General features: G+C 47.9%; 1 long non-coding RNA gene across 1 annotated transcript; it reads right to left on the reverse strand.

Moving 5' to 3' along the window:
• Window positions 1–10579: 10579 nt before the first annotated feature.
• Window positions 10580–12243, reverse strand: LOC119961558. The gene is made up of 2 exons (XR_005459678.1): window positions 12195–12243; window positions 10580–11351 (listed from the first exon to the last, which is right to left on the reverse strand). It is a non-coding gene; the product is annotated as an uncharacterized LOC119961558 (long non-coding RNA).
• Between the last annotated feature and the right edge of the window lie 787 nt (window positions 12244–13030).

Raw genomic sequence — 13030 nt, forward strand, 5'->3', positions numbered from 1 at the left:
TTTTCAGACTGCGTAACTGGTTAAAGCTCTTTCCACAGTCAGTTCACTGGAACACTCATTCAAGTCGAGTGTGTGTGTATCGGGTTTTCTTACAGTCACACTGATCTTGGAAAATCTTTCCCTACGGACAGACCAGACAAACATTTCTTCTTCCACATTCACAGGTCAATGATATTCGCGTCCTGTTGGATGGAGTGACTCTGTTAAATCTTGATGTGAAGTTTGATTTGAGTCTCCATCTGTAAATCCTCCCCTTCTAACCCCCTATAAAAGGAGTTTACAAAAGCCATCACTGTCAGTCCAGGATAGAAATTCTGAACAGGCAATTCCAGTTTCTCTGGAAAATGTTTTCCTCTCTTGTTCCCCAAAGCTGTAAATCCCCGTCCCACACACTCTCCCTCCTCCCTCGGCTGAAATCCAAACCCATCTACCGTTTCTTTTTTTTTAAATTTAGAGTACCCAATTCATTTTTTCCAATTCAGGGGCAATTTAGTGTGGCCAATCCACCTACCCTGCACATCTTTAGGTTGTGGGAAGAAACCCTCGCAAACACGGGGAAAATGAGCAAACTGCACACGGACAGTGACCCAGAGCCGGGATGGAACCTGGGACCTCGGCGCCATGAGGCAATAGTGCTAACTACTGTGCCACCATGCTGCCCTTCTGCACCATTTCTTTCCTCTACTCCCAGTTTTCTCCCTCCCTCTCCTCTGCCTGGGTTCAGTTCTCCAGTTCCTGTCTGCAGACTGACAATAAAATCAATGGGCCTAATTGAGGGTTTGGGACCTCCAGCGGGTTTTTGTGAATCCTCCCCGCCCACCTGCCAGGGTTTCCTTCCTTGCCATCGGAGAGACCTCTGATTTATTGTTCTCCCTTGTGGTCCAGGTCTCTCCCTCAGCTTGACATATTTATTTGTCTGGAGAAAAGGATGGTCTCTTTCCTAATGTTCACAATTAAATGTGTAGGTTCCCCAAGAGATGGCTGACATTTCAGGGCAATTAAATGAATAATGGACAGAGATATGTTACATGGTACAGATTAGATATATTATTTACGGTTCTGTAATAAGTTATATTTATTATTATTTCTCGCCTTGCAATATAAGACTGTAGCTACATTATAGATTTCCAGTCATCTCTTCCCTCAGAGGGTTGATAGTCTTTAGACTTCTCTTCCACAGGGACCAGTTGTATCTGGGGGTCATTGAATATATTGAAGCACAAGTTAGACAGATGTTTTATTAGCAATGGAGTTAAGGGTTATGGGGAACAGGTAGGAAAATAGAGATAAAGATGAGATGAGGAGGGATCTCTTCACTCGAGCATGTGGTGAAGCTTTGGAATTCTCTACCCCAGAGGAATGTGCAGCCTCAGTCATCAGGTATGTTCAAGACAAATATTGACAGGTTTCTAGATATTGAAGGATATGGGGATCGTGTGGGAGAATGGTGCTGAGGTAGATCGGCCAAGGATCTCATTAAATGGTTGTGCAGACTCAGTGGGCTGAATGGCCTACTCTTACTCGCATTCTAATCTCTGTGTCCTGGTCAGGAAGCAGTGAGCTGAGCTTGCATCTGTCGATCAACATGAACCAGCACCTTCAGGAGAATTGGGAGGGTGAATATTAGATACAGCATAGTGAGAATGGAGGGAGATTGTGTGGGACGGAGATTTACAGCTTTTGGAGAACAAGAGAGGAAATAATGTTCCAGAGGAACTAGAATTGGCTGTTCTGAAATTTCATCGTGTACTAACAATGATGACTTTTGCAAATTGTTTTTAAAGGAAATTGGAAGAGGAGGAATTATGGACAGAAATCTCAAACTGCACATCTTGTTGTGACAAACACACTCAATTCCTTCTGATCTGAATACTATTGTGAGAAGGAGAAATGTTTGTCCGATCTGTCGGCTTCTAAAGGTTTCAAACATCAGTGTGACGGGAAAAGCACCGAGACCCACACAACACACACCCGAGTGAGAGAGTTCCAGTGAACTGACTGGAAATAGCTTCAACCAGTTACACAGCCTGAAAAAACATCACACCATTCTCTGTTGGGAGAGACAGTGCACATGTTCTGTGTGTAGACAAGGCTTCCACTGACTGTCCAATCTGGAGAGACACGGCGAGACCCAAAACATGGAGAAACAATGGAATGTGCTGACTGTGGGAAGGGATTCAGAACCCCATCGAAGCTGGAGTATCATCGACGCAGTCACAATGGGGAGAGGCCGTTCACCTGCTCTCAGTGTGAGAAGGGATTCACTCAGTTGTCTCACCTGAAGACACATCAGCGAGTTCACACCGAGGAGAGGCCGTTCACCTGCTCTCAGTGTGGGAAGGGATTTATTGATCCATCCATCCTGCAGAGACATCAGCGAGTTCACACTGGGGAGAAGCCATTCACCTGCTCCCTCTGTGGGAATGGATTCACACAGTTATCCAGTCTGCAGACACACCAGCGAGTTCACACTGGGGAAAAGCCATTCACCTGCTCTTAGTGTGGGAAGGGATTACATAGAAAATAGGAGCAGGAAGAGATAATTTGGCCCTTTGCACCTGCTCTGCCATTCATTATGATCATAGTTTATCATCCAACTCCACAGCCTAATCCCGATTTCCCCTCCATATCCTTTGATCCCCTTTGCCCTCAGTGCTGTATCTAACTGCTTCTTGAAAATATGCAAGGTATTGGCCTCAACTATTTCCTGTGGTAACAAATCCCACAGACTCACCACTCTCTGGGTGAAGAAATGTTTCCTCATCTCTGTCTAAATGGTCCACCCCGTATCCTCAGACTGTGACCTCTGGTTCTGTACACTCCCACCATCGGGAAAATCTTTCCTGCATCTACCCAATCAAATCCTGTTAGAATATTGTAGGTTTCTATAAGATGCCCCATTCTTCTGAACTCCAGTGAATACAATCCTAACTGATTCAATCTCTCATACGTCAGTCCCACCATCCCAGGAATCAGTCTGGTAAACCTTCGCTGCACTCCCTCTAGAGCAAGAACATCCTTCCTCAGATAAGGAGACCAAAACTGCTCACAATATTCCAGCTATGGCCTCGCCAAGGCCCTGTATAGAACAAAGAATAATACAGCACAGGAACAGGCCCTTCGGCCCTCCAAACCTGCGCCGATCACGTGTTCTATCTAGAGTCTAGACCAACCGCCTGTATCCTTCTATACCCCGTGTGTTCATGTGCCTATCCAGATAAGTCTTAAAGGTCGCTAACGTATCTGCCTCAACCACCTCACTTGGCAGTGCATTCCAAGCCACCACCACCCTTTGTGTAAAAAGCTTCCCCCACACATCTCCACTGAACCTTTTTCCCCCTCACTTTGAATTTGTGCCCCCTTGTAATTGCCATTTCTGCACTGTTCACTCTGTACCCCTAATAATTTTATAAACTTTTATCAGGTCACCCCTCCGCCTCCATCTCTCTAGGGAAAACAATCGAGTACCCAACCTGGCTTGACCCTGGATCCTACCACCCTCGACACCTTCCTTGCTACCCTCATCCAAAACTCCCCCAGCGCTGGGCATACCCAAAACATATGGGCGTGGTTCGCTGGGCTCCCCGAGCACCTAGCACACCTGTCTTCGCCCCCGAAAAACCTACTCATCCTCGTCCCATTCGTGTGGGCCCTGTGCAGCACCTTGAACTGTATGAGGCTAAGCCTCGCACAGGAAGAGGAGGAATTCTCCCTTTCCAGGGCATCCGCCCATGTCCCCTCCTCAATCTCCTCACCCAGCTCCTCTTCCCATTTACCCTTCAGTTCCTCCACCGAGGCCTCGTCTACCTCCTGCATTACCCGGTATACGTCCGAAATCCTCCTTCCTCCAACCCACACCCCCGAGAGCACCCTGTCCCGTACCCCACGTGGGGGCAACAGAGGGAACCCCTCCACCTGCCGCCTGGCAAACGCCCTAACCTGCATGTACCTAAACATGTTCCCCGGGGGGAGCCCAAATGTCCCCTCTAACTCACCCAGGCTCGCGAACCTCCCATCCACAAACAGATCCCTCAACCTCCTAATACCTACCCTGTGCCAGCCCAGAAATCCGCCATCGATGCTCCCTGGAACAAACCGGTGGTTCACCCGTATCGGGGACTCCATTGAGCCCCCCACCTCCGCCCTATGCCGTCTCCATTGCCCCCAAATGTTGAGGGTAGCCGCCACCACCGGGCTCGTGGTATACCTCGTTGGAGGGAGCAGCAACGGTGCCGTTACCAGCGCCTCCAGGCTCGTGTCGACACAGGACGCCATCTCCATCCTCTTCCATGCTGCCCCTTCCCCGTCCATTACCCACTTACGCACCATCGCTGAGTTGTCAGCCCAATAGTACCCACAGAGGTTGGCAGCACCAGTCTTCCCCCCCCCCCCCCCCCCCAATCCCTGCCCCGCTCCAAAAACACCCTTCTCACCCTCTGAGTCCCATTCGCCCATACAAATCCCGTAAAAGTCCTGTTCACTCTCCTAAAAAAGGCCTTCGGGATAAGGATGGGGAGGCACTGGAACAAAACGTTGGGAGCACCGTCATCTTGACGGACTGCACCCTACCCGCCAGCCACAGCGGTAACATATCCCACCTTTTAAACTCCTCCTCCATTTGCTCCACCAACCTTATGAGGTTGAGCTTATGCAGGGCACCCCAGCTCCTAGCCACCTGGACTCCCAGGTACCTAAAGCTCCTCCCTGCCTGCTTCAGTGGGAGCCTACCAATCCCCTCCTCCTGATCCCCCGGGTGCACCACAAACAGCTCGCTCTTACCCAGGTTGAGCTTATACCCAGAAAAACCCCCAAATTCGCCGAGAATCCTCATCACCTCCGGCATTCCCCCCACCGGGTCCGCCACATACAGCAACAGGTCGTCCGCATAAAGCGACACTCGATGCTCCTCCCCACCCCGCACCAGGCCCCTCCAGTTCCCCGGCTCCCTCAACGCCATGGCCAGGGGCTCAATTGCCAACGCAAAGAGCAAGGGGGACAGGGGACACCCCTGTCTCGTCCCCCGGTGCAGCCGAAAATACTCCGACCTCCTCCTATTCGTGGCTACACTCGCCATCGGGGCCTCATAAAGCAGCCTCACCCACCGGACAAACCCCTCCCCCAAACCCAAACCTTTCCAACACCTCCCACAGATACCCCCACTCAACCCTATCAAAGGCCTATCCGCGTCTAATGCCACTACTGTCTCCGCCTCCCCTTCCACAGCCGGCATCATAATGACATTCAGAAGCCTTCGTATGTTGGTATTCAACTACCTTCCCTTTACAAACCCCATCTGGTCCTCGTGAATGACCACCGGCACACAATCCTCTATCCTTGTAGCTAAGATCTTTGCCAACAGCTTGGCATCTACATTTAGCAGCGAGATCGGCCTATATGACCCACACTGCAGAGGGTCCTTGTCCTGCTTAAGGATCAAGGAAATCAGCGCCCGTGACATAGTTGGGGCAAAGCCCCCCCCCCCCCCCACCCCCCCTCCCTTGCCTCGTTAAAGGTCCGGACCAACAGGTCCGCATACATTTTATAAAATTCGGCCGGAAACCCATCCGGTCCCGGCGCCTTCCCCGACTGCATGTTCCCTATCCCTTTAACCAGCTCCTCCAGCTCAATCGGCGCCCCCAGTCCCTCCACATGTCCCGTCTCCACCTTCGGATATCGCAGCTTGTCCAAGAAGCGCCCCATTCCCCCCCCCCCCCCCCCCCCCTCCACCTGGGTTCAGACCGGTACAATTCCCCATAAAAGTCCCTAAAGACCCCATTAACGTCCGCCCCCCTCCGCACCACCTTCCCATCTCTATCCTTCACTCCCCCAATCTCCCTGGCTGCGTCTCGCTTTCGGAGCTGGTGTGCCAGCATCCTACTCGCCTTCTCCCCGTATTCATACACCGTTCCCTGTGCTTTCCTCCACTGAGCTTCCGCCTTTCTGGTGGTCAGTAGATTGAACCTGGCTTGAAGGCTACGCTGCTCCCCCTTCTCCGGAGCCTCCGCATATCTCCTGTCCACCCTCACCATCTCCCCCACTAATCTGTCCCTCTCCCTCTGCTCTCCCCTCTCCCTATGGGTTCGGATGAAAATCAACTCCCCTCTAATCACCGCCTTTAATGCCTCCCAGACCATCCCCACTCGGACCTCCCCGTTATTGTTGGCCTCAAGGTACCTCATGATACACCCCCGAACCCTCCCGGCCACCTCCTCATCTGCCAGCAGCCCCACCTCCAAGCACCAGAGCGGATGCTGGTCCCTCTCCTCCCCCAGCCCGAGGTCCACCCAGTGCGGGGCATGATCCGAAATGGCTATGGCAGAGTATTCAGCATCCTCCACCCTTGAAACCAGCCCCCTGCTCAGGACAAAAAAATTCAATCCTGGAATAGGCCTTATGCACGTGGGAGAAAACGAGTACTCCCTGGCCTTTGGCCTCGCAAACCTCCAGGGATCCACCCCTCCCATAAACCCACTCAATACCTTAGCCGCTGCCGGCCTCCTACCCATCCGGGACCTGGATCGATCCAATGGGAGATCCAGCACTGTGTTGGTTATTACACAAAATTAAGACTCAGTCTTCATCAATGATTCTGGTGAGGTTACCGAGTGTAATAGATCTTAGTTTGCGGACAATTAGAATAAATGTACATTTCTATAAAACCTCTCACTTCCACTGGACCTCTTATAGTGTTTTAAAGCCAATGGAGTACTTTTGAACCATATTCACTGTTGTAATGGAGGAAGCTGTAAGTACACATCTGTAATCACATTTAGTTTTAAAATTGTTATTTTCATAGTGTATTCACTGTCATCAGTAACAAGGTCAAGGAAGCCCTTTTATACCTCCAACATGTGGTTTCTTGCAGCCATTTCCCCTTCTGCACCTTTTCTATATTAACTATGTATTGATTTCATAGCAAAATACAATAATTAAATTCAAGTCTATTCAGTAGTGAATATTGATTATGATCAGGGAATTGGTGTATTGGGTAATTATCTTGAAAAGGCTCGGTCTTTATTTTAAAAAATAACATGATCAACCAAAATGTTTCCAGAAACTGCAGAGCTATCAGAATTTGTTTGATAAAATAAATTACTCAATAATTTTGAGAAGTTACGAGATGTGGTGATAAGCCTGTATATATTATTACATGTACTCAGCAGTGTGACCTCCCACCAGTAGTTGGCGTCAGGCATCAGTCGGGTGACATCCTGCTACCAGCAGAAGGTTGTCAGGCATACACGAGGCCAGTCGCACATAAGGGTAGTTCCAAGAGAGTCTAATGTAACTCTGTGATAACTTAGTCTGTACAGCATTCTGATCGTTACCTTACCACGTGTACATTAATAAATCATCGTTCTGCCTAAGTCACCAACAGTTCTGTGGAAGCATTGCAAGAAAAGATCACAGAACACATCATTAGGCATCATATTCTGTCAAGAATATGTGGACTAAGCATTGGTGTAATGATATTGTTAGTGGGCTAGTAATCCAGAGACCCAGGTTAATGCTCTGGGGATCTGGGATCGAATCTGCCTTTGACAGATGGTGAAATTGACTAAAAGTCTCGAACTGTAAGTTTAATGATAACACTGTTGATTGTTGTAAAAATCCATGAACTAATGTTCTTCAGGAAATCTGTTCTTCTTACGTGGCCTGGCCTACATGTGACTCCAAATCCACAGCAATGTCGTGGTTGATTTGTAAGTGCTCTCCGAAATAGCCTCACAAGACACACAGTTCAGGGGCAATTGGAATGAGCAGTAAATGCTGGTCCAGCCAGTGACCCCCACCTCCCATGAATGAATAATTCTTAAGAAGGCTCATTGTTCAATCAGAAGATGAGTAAGAAACTGTCTCTTTGATTGGATTTGATTTGTCACGTGTACCGAGGTACAGTGAAAAGTATTGTTCTGCGTACAGTCCAGACAGATCGTTCCACACATGAAAAAACAAAGTGCGGATCTTGGCAGTTTGCTCAGTTCACAAAATAATTTAATGGCTTTGTAGACACCGATTAATATTTTAATCGCCATCCAAAACATTTCTAATGGTAATGTATACTCATATAGACAGACACAAACAATACTGTCACTGAATTGGAGGAAATGACAGAGATTTAACTGAGCCATCTTTTTGAAAAATTCAGCCTTCATGACGGAGAAACAGGAAAAGCCAATCAGGGAGATGAGGAAATCCAGGCTCAGTGCGGATTTGCTGTCGCCCCTCTCTTATGCATGAACGGGATTTAGGCTGCAGAATGTTTCACACCAAAACACAGGAGTCAAATATAAGCAACACATAATTCTCAATTCACTTCCATTTAATTATATTTGACTTTGTTTAAAAGCTGTCTGTGGTCAGTGTTAACAAAGATTCATGGGATTTGTATTACCCAGTGAAACGCTTTCTTGGTCAGTCATGTTTGCAATTCAATGGTTTATATTTCAGAGTTATTCAGAGTGAAGACTCGAGATCTGTTCAATTCAAAATGAAGTCATATGTAACAAATAAATATACTGATGTTGAACATTGAATAATGAAACAAATATTGAGTAAAATTAAGGGGAAATTTTCTGTAGGAAGATAAGAATGATGCATTAATGATTGAACAGAGAGCATTGTTCCGTTGGATGTTTGCTGAACAAATGCTTAAGTTCAATATCAGTTTTATATCTTACAGTCTTACAACTTGAGACGTCTGTTTTAAAGAAACAGTTGTCTTCATGTAATCAGTGACACGGCTTCTCAGCTGAACCATTAGAGCATACAGTGCAGAAGGAGGCCATTCAGCCCATCGGGTATGTACCGACTCATTTAAGCCCTCACTTCCACCCGATCCCAGAACCCAATAACCCCTCCTAACCTTTGTGGACATTAAGGGCAATTTAGCATGGCCAATCCATCAAACCTGCACATCTTTGGCTGTGGGAGGAAACCAGAGCACCTGGAGGAAACCCACGCAGACACGGGAAGAGCGTGCACACTCCGCACAGACAGTGACCCAGCAGGGAATCGAACCTGAGACCCTGGCGCTGTGAAGCCACAGTGCTATCCACTTGTGCTGCCCATTGAAAGCTGCAGCAAGACTGTGCAGTTGAATGTTGCACAAGTCCATTGGGTCCAGTGAAAGTGAAAAAGTGAAAATCGCTTATTGTCACGAGTAGGCTTCAATGAAGTTACTGTGAAAAGCCTGGATGCCAGCTGTGTAGAGTAGGGGTTATTGCAGTCACCTAACACGTGAAAGGTCCCCGGTTTGAAACTGCCAGAAGCATTAAATGCTTCTCATTGAGTCCGAGGAAAACTTTCCACAACATCCGTTTGTCCCTGAATATTACCTGAATCTCGTATGTGAGAGGAATAGGAGATCTGGTCTCACATCAGCCACAAAAATTGATTCAGCAAAGTCTGAAGTGCTGCATTTTCAAGAAGCAGTGAGATGATAAAGAATTTCCTGCTTTGACACAGTTCCGATATTGGCAGTTTGTTCAACCACAACAGAATTTAATGTACTTACAGATGCAGATGAACATAACTGTCTCAATCATGTCTAATTGTGAGATAAAAGCAACTTACTGCGGATTGTTCAATCGGAAACAAAAACAGAAAATATTGGACAATCTCAGCAGGTCTGACAGCCTCTGTGGAGAGAGATGGCAGCTGTCGTTTTGAGTCTGGGTGACTCTTTGTCAAAGCTGGAGAACTGCAAATAGGGTCAGGTTTAGACTATTGTGGGTGGACAGTGGATGGGGTGGGAGGGCAGGGAGCTTGTGGAGATGTGGGGCTGGGTAGAGGGCCAGGGATAGGTGGAGAATGACTAAAATGACAGAAAGAAAAAGGGAATGTAAGTCGGGGTAATAAAAGCTAAGAACAGTGCTGACAGTGGCGCGTTAAGAGATTAGAATCTTAACGGCAGAATAAAAGTTAGCAGTGAGTGAAAGGAAGACTAGGAACAGGGAGCAGATTGTCCAAGGGGGGAGGGGGGGACAATGGTGGAGGAAAAACAGATCGATGGAAGAAATGAAAATAAGTTGCTGGAAATAAACATGTGGGGAAGGTGGAGGAGGATAATAAGTGACATGGCCTCTCAGCCTATCCATCAGAAGCTGCAGCAAGATACTGCAGTTGAACATAGCATAGGTCCATTGGCTGCTCCGCTGCTGCCTGTTTCTGTGGTGTAGTGGTTAACATGTTCATCTAACTCGCGAAAGATCCTCCATTCAAAACTGTGCAGGAACATTGAATTCTTCTTGCTTAGTTTGAGGGATGTTTGGATAACATGCGTTTGTTTCTGCATATCATCTGAATCCCACTTATTAGATATATATTTGGCCTCAAAATTCTTTCGGAGAATTCTGTGAATATTAGAACATAGAACAGCACAGAACAGGCCCTTCGGCCCTCAATGTTGTGCCGAGCAATCATCACCCTACTCACACCCACGTATCCACCCTATACCCGTAACCCAACAACCCCCCCCCACCCCCCCCTGATTATCACGTCTCCTCACACACTAAGTGTCCCTCATTATTATTATTCAAAACATTATTGACGTTACTCATCTAAATTTACAGATAAGTTGTATCATTGTTATTTATTGTTCAATAGTTAAACAAATGCATTACCTGACACCCGCAAAGTTCCAAATGATACCCTGCAAACTACTCTGCGATGGAGACTGGCAGGAATCGCAGTCAGAGTTCACATGTGTTAGTTGTGAATGGTTTTCTAATGTGCTGTGGCATTTTATGATTCAAAAGTCAGGTCAATTTCTCCACCAATTGCCTAATTTTCAGTCAAATTGTACTTCCACAATAGAAGGTTCTTCAGTGCAATAAGGATGCACTGTTTACTGTTCTTGGTCAGTGCACGAAGCGCTGTTCCCTGTTTCTGTAGTGTAGTGATGATCATGTTTGCTCAAAGGGCCTCGCTTTAAAACCGCTCAGAAACATCAAACCCGATTCATTTCCGTGTATGGAAAAGTTACATGATTGACATTTTCATTATTCATTTACACCCATCCTGAATTGCCCTTGAATTGGGTTGCTGCGTTAATCTGCCATGTGGAATCCTGATCCCCGGAGCTTCAGCCTGGTTCTCTGCTTTACTGGTCTAGATGTGGAGATGCCGGCATTGGAGTGGGGTGGGCACAGTAGGAAGTCTGACAACACCAGGTTAAAGTCCAATAGGTTTGTGTTGAATCACTAGCTTTCGGAGCACAGCTCCTTCCTCAGGTGAATGAAGAGGTGGGTTCCACAACCACATATATAGACAAATTTAGTGATTCAAGATGATACTTCGAATGCGAGTCTTTGTAGGTAATTAAATCTTTGCAGGTCCAGATGGTGCAACTGGAGAGAGGGATAATCACAGGTTAAAGAGATGTGAATTGTCTCAAGCCAGCACAGTTGATAGGATTTTCAACGCCCAGACCAGATGATGCGGGGTGAATTTAATGCGACATGAATCCAAAGTCCCGGTTGAGGGTCTACCCATGCATGCAGAACTTGGCTATCAGTTTCTGCTTGGCGATACTGCATTGCCGTACGTTCTGAAGGCTGCCTACCTAACCCCACACCTCCATCCTATCCCCATACCCCAGGAACCACACCTAACCTTTTTGGACACTTTGGCAATTTAGCATAGCCAATCCACCTAACCTGCACATATTTGGACTCATGCCTGTGCTATCACAAAGACTGCCCGTTTGCACCTACTTTACAGTATCCGTTACATTATCCAGCCTCTCTCCTGTGTCTGTGTGACTGGGCTGAAACCTTGGTCATGCATTCGTCACCTCCCGATTCAACAATTCCATTACATACCTGGCTGCTCTCCCACATTCTACCTTTGTGAACTTAAAGCCATCCAAAAGTCTGCCATCCATGTCTTAATTCACAGTAAGTTCCTTTCCACCATGATCCCTGTGCTCTAAGACTTGCATTTGTTCCCAGTCAGTTCTCACCCTCGTTTTCAAATCCCTCCATGGCCTCATCTCTCCCCGTGTCTGTCATCTCCTCCAGCTCCACAACCCCTGAGATATCTGCACAGCTCTGATCCTGGACTCTTGTACACCCCCGATTCCAATTACTCCGCCATGGTTTTAAGTTCCCTCGGCCCCAAGCACTGAATTCCCTCCCTAAACCTCCCAGTCTCCACCTCACTTACCTCCTTTCAGACTCTCTAAAACTCACCTCTTTGACCAAGTTTTTGGTCACCTGTCGTAATATCTCCTTTAGTGTCTGTGTCCAGCATCGGCACTGCGCATGCTCCAGCTCACCATGCCCAGGGAGTGATTGACGGCATCTCTGGGCCAACAGAAAGAGAGGGGCGGGTCTGGAGGACCGAGTGGTTGCAGCGAGTCCTCCAACCAATCGTATGTGAAGGAGGGCGGGGCAGAGTCCTGGTCTCCCACGTGAGCTGGAGCATGCGCAGTACCGTTAAGGTCTCACGATTAGGGTGGTCGGGCGGAAATTTTGAGCCGGTCAAATTCGGTTTGGTGAGTTCTGAGGGTGGGATGGAGCCGTAGGGTGCAGCGGGAAGCTTCATAAAACACTCCGCAGAGGCCCCAAACCCCGAATATGAAAGCTGCTCGGGCTTTTTCCCCGAGACAGGCCCGGGTGGCCGGGCGCATGCGGAGGGAGCGAGAGCCCCGGCTTTGCTCCGCCTCCCATTCACCTCTGATTGGCTGGAGGACCAGCCGCCCTTGCTCGGTCTTCCAGCCCCGCCACCTCTTCCTATTGGTCCGAACCCGCCGTCAATCAGTCCCGGGCATTGTGAGCTGGAGGCAAACCCTTCACCATCATTGTCAGCTCCCTGGGTTGCAGGAAACTGGGAGTGGAGGAAAGAAATGGTGAGATGGGTTTGGATTTCAGCCCAGGGAGGAGGGAGAGTCTGTGGGACGGGGATTTACAGCTTTGGCGGAACAAGAGAGGAAAAAATGTTCCAGAGAAATAGAATTGCCTTGTTCAGAAGTTCTATCCTGGACTGACAGTGATGGCTTTTGTAAACTCCTTTTACGGGGGGTTAG

This window comes from Scyliorhinus canicula, unplaced genomic scaffold (genome assembly GCF_902713615.1).
Source record: "Scyliorhinus canicula unplaced genomic scaffold, sScyCan1.1, whole genome shotgun sequence".
NCBI lineage: Eukaryota > Metazoa > Chordata > Chondrichthyes > Carcharhiniformes > Scyliorhinidae > Scyliorhinus > Scyliorhinus canicula.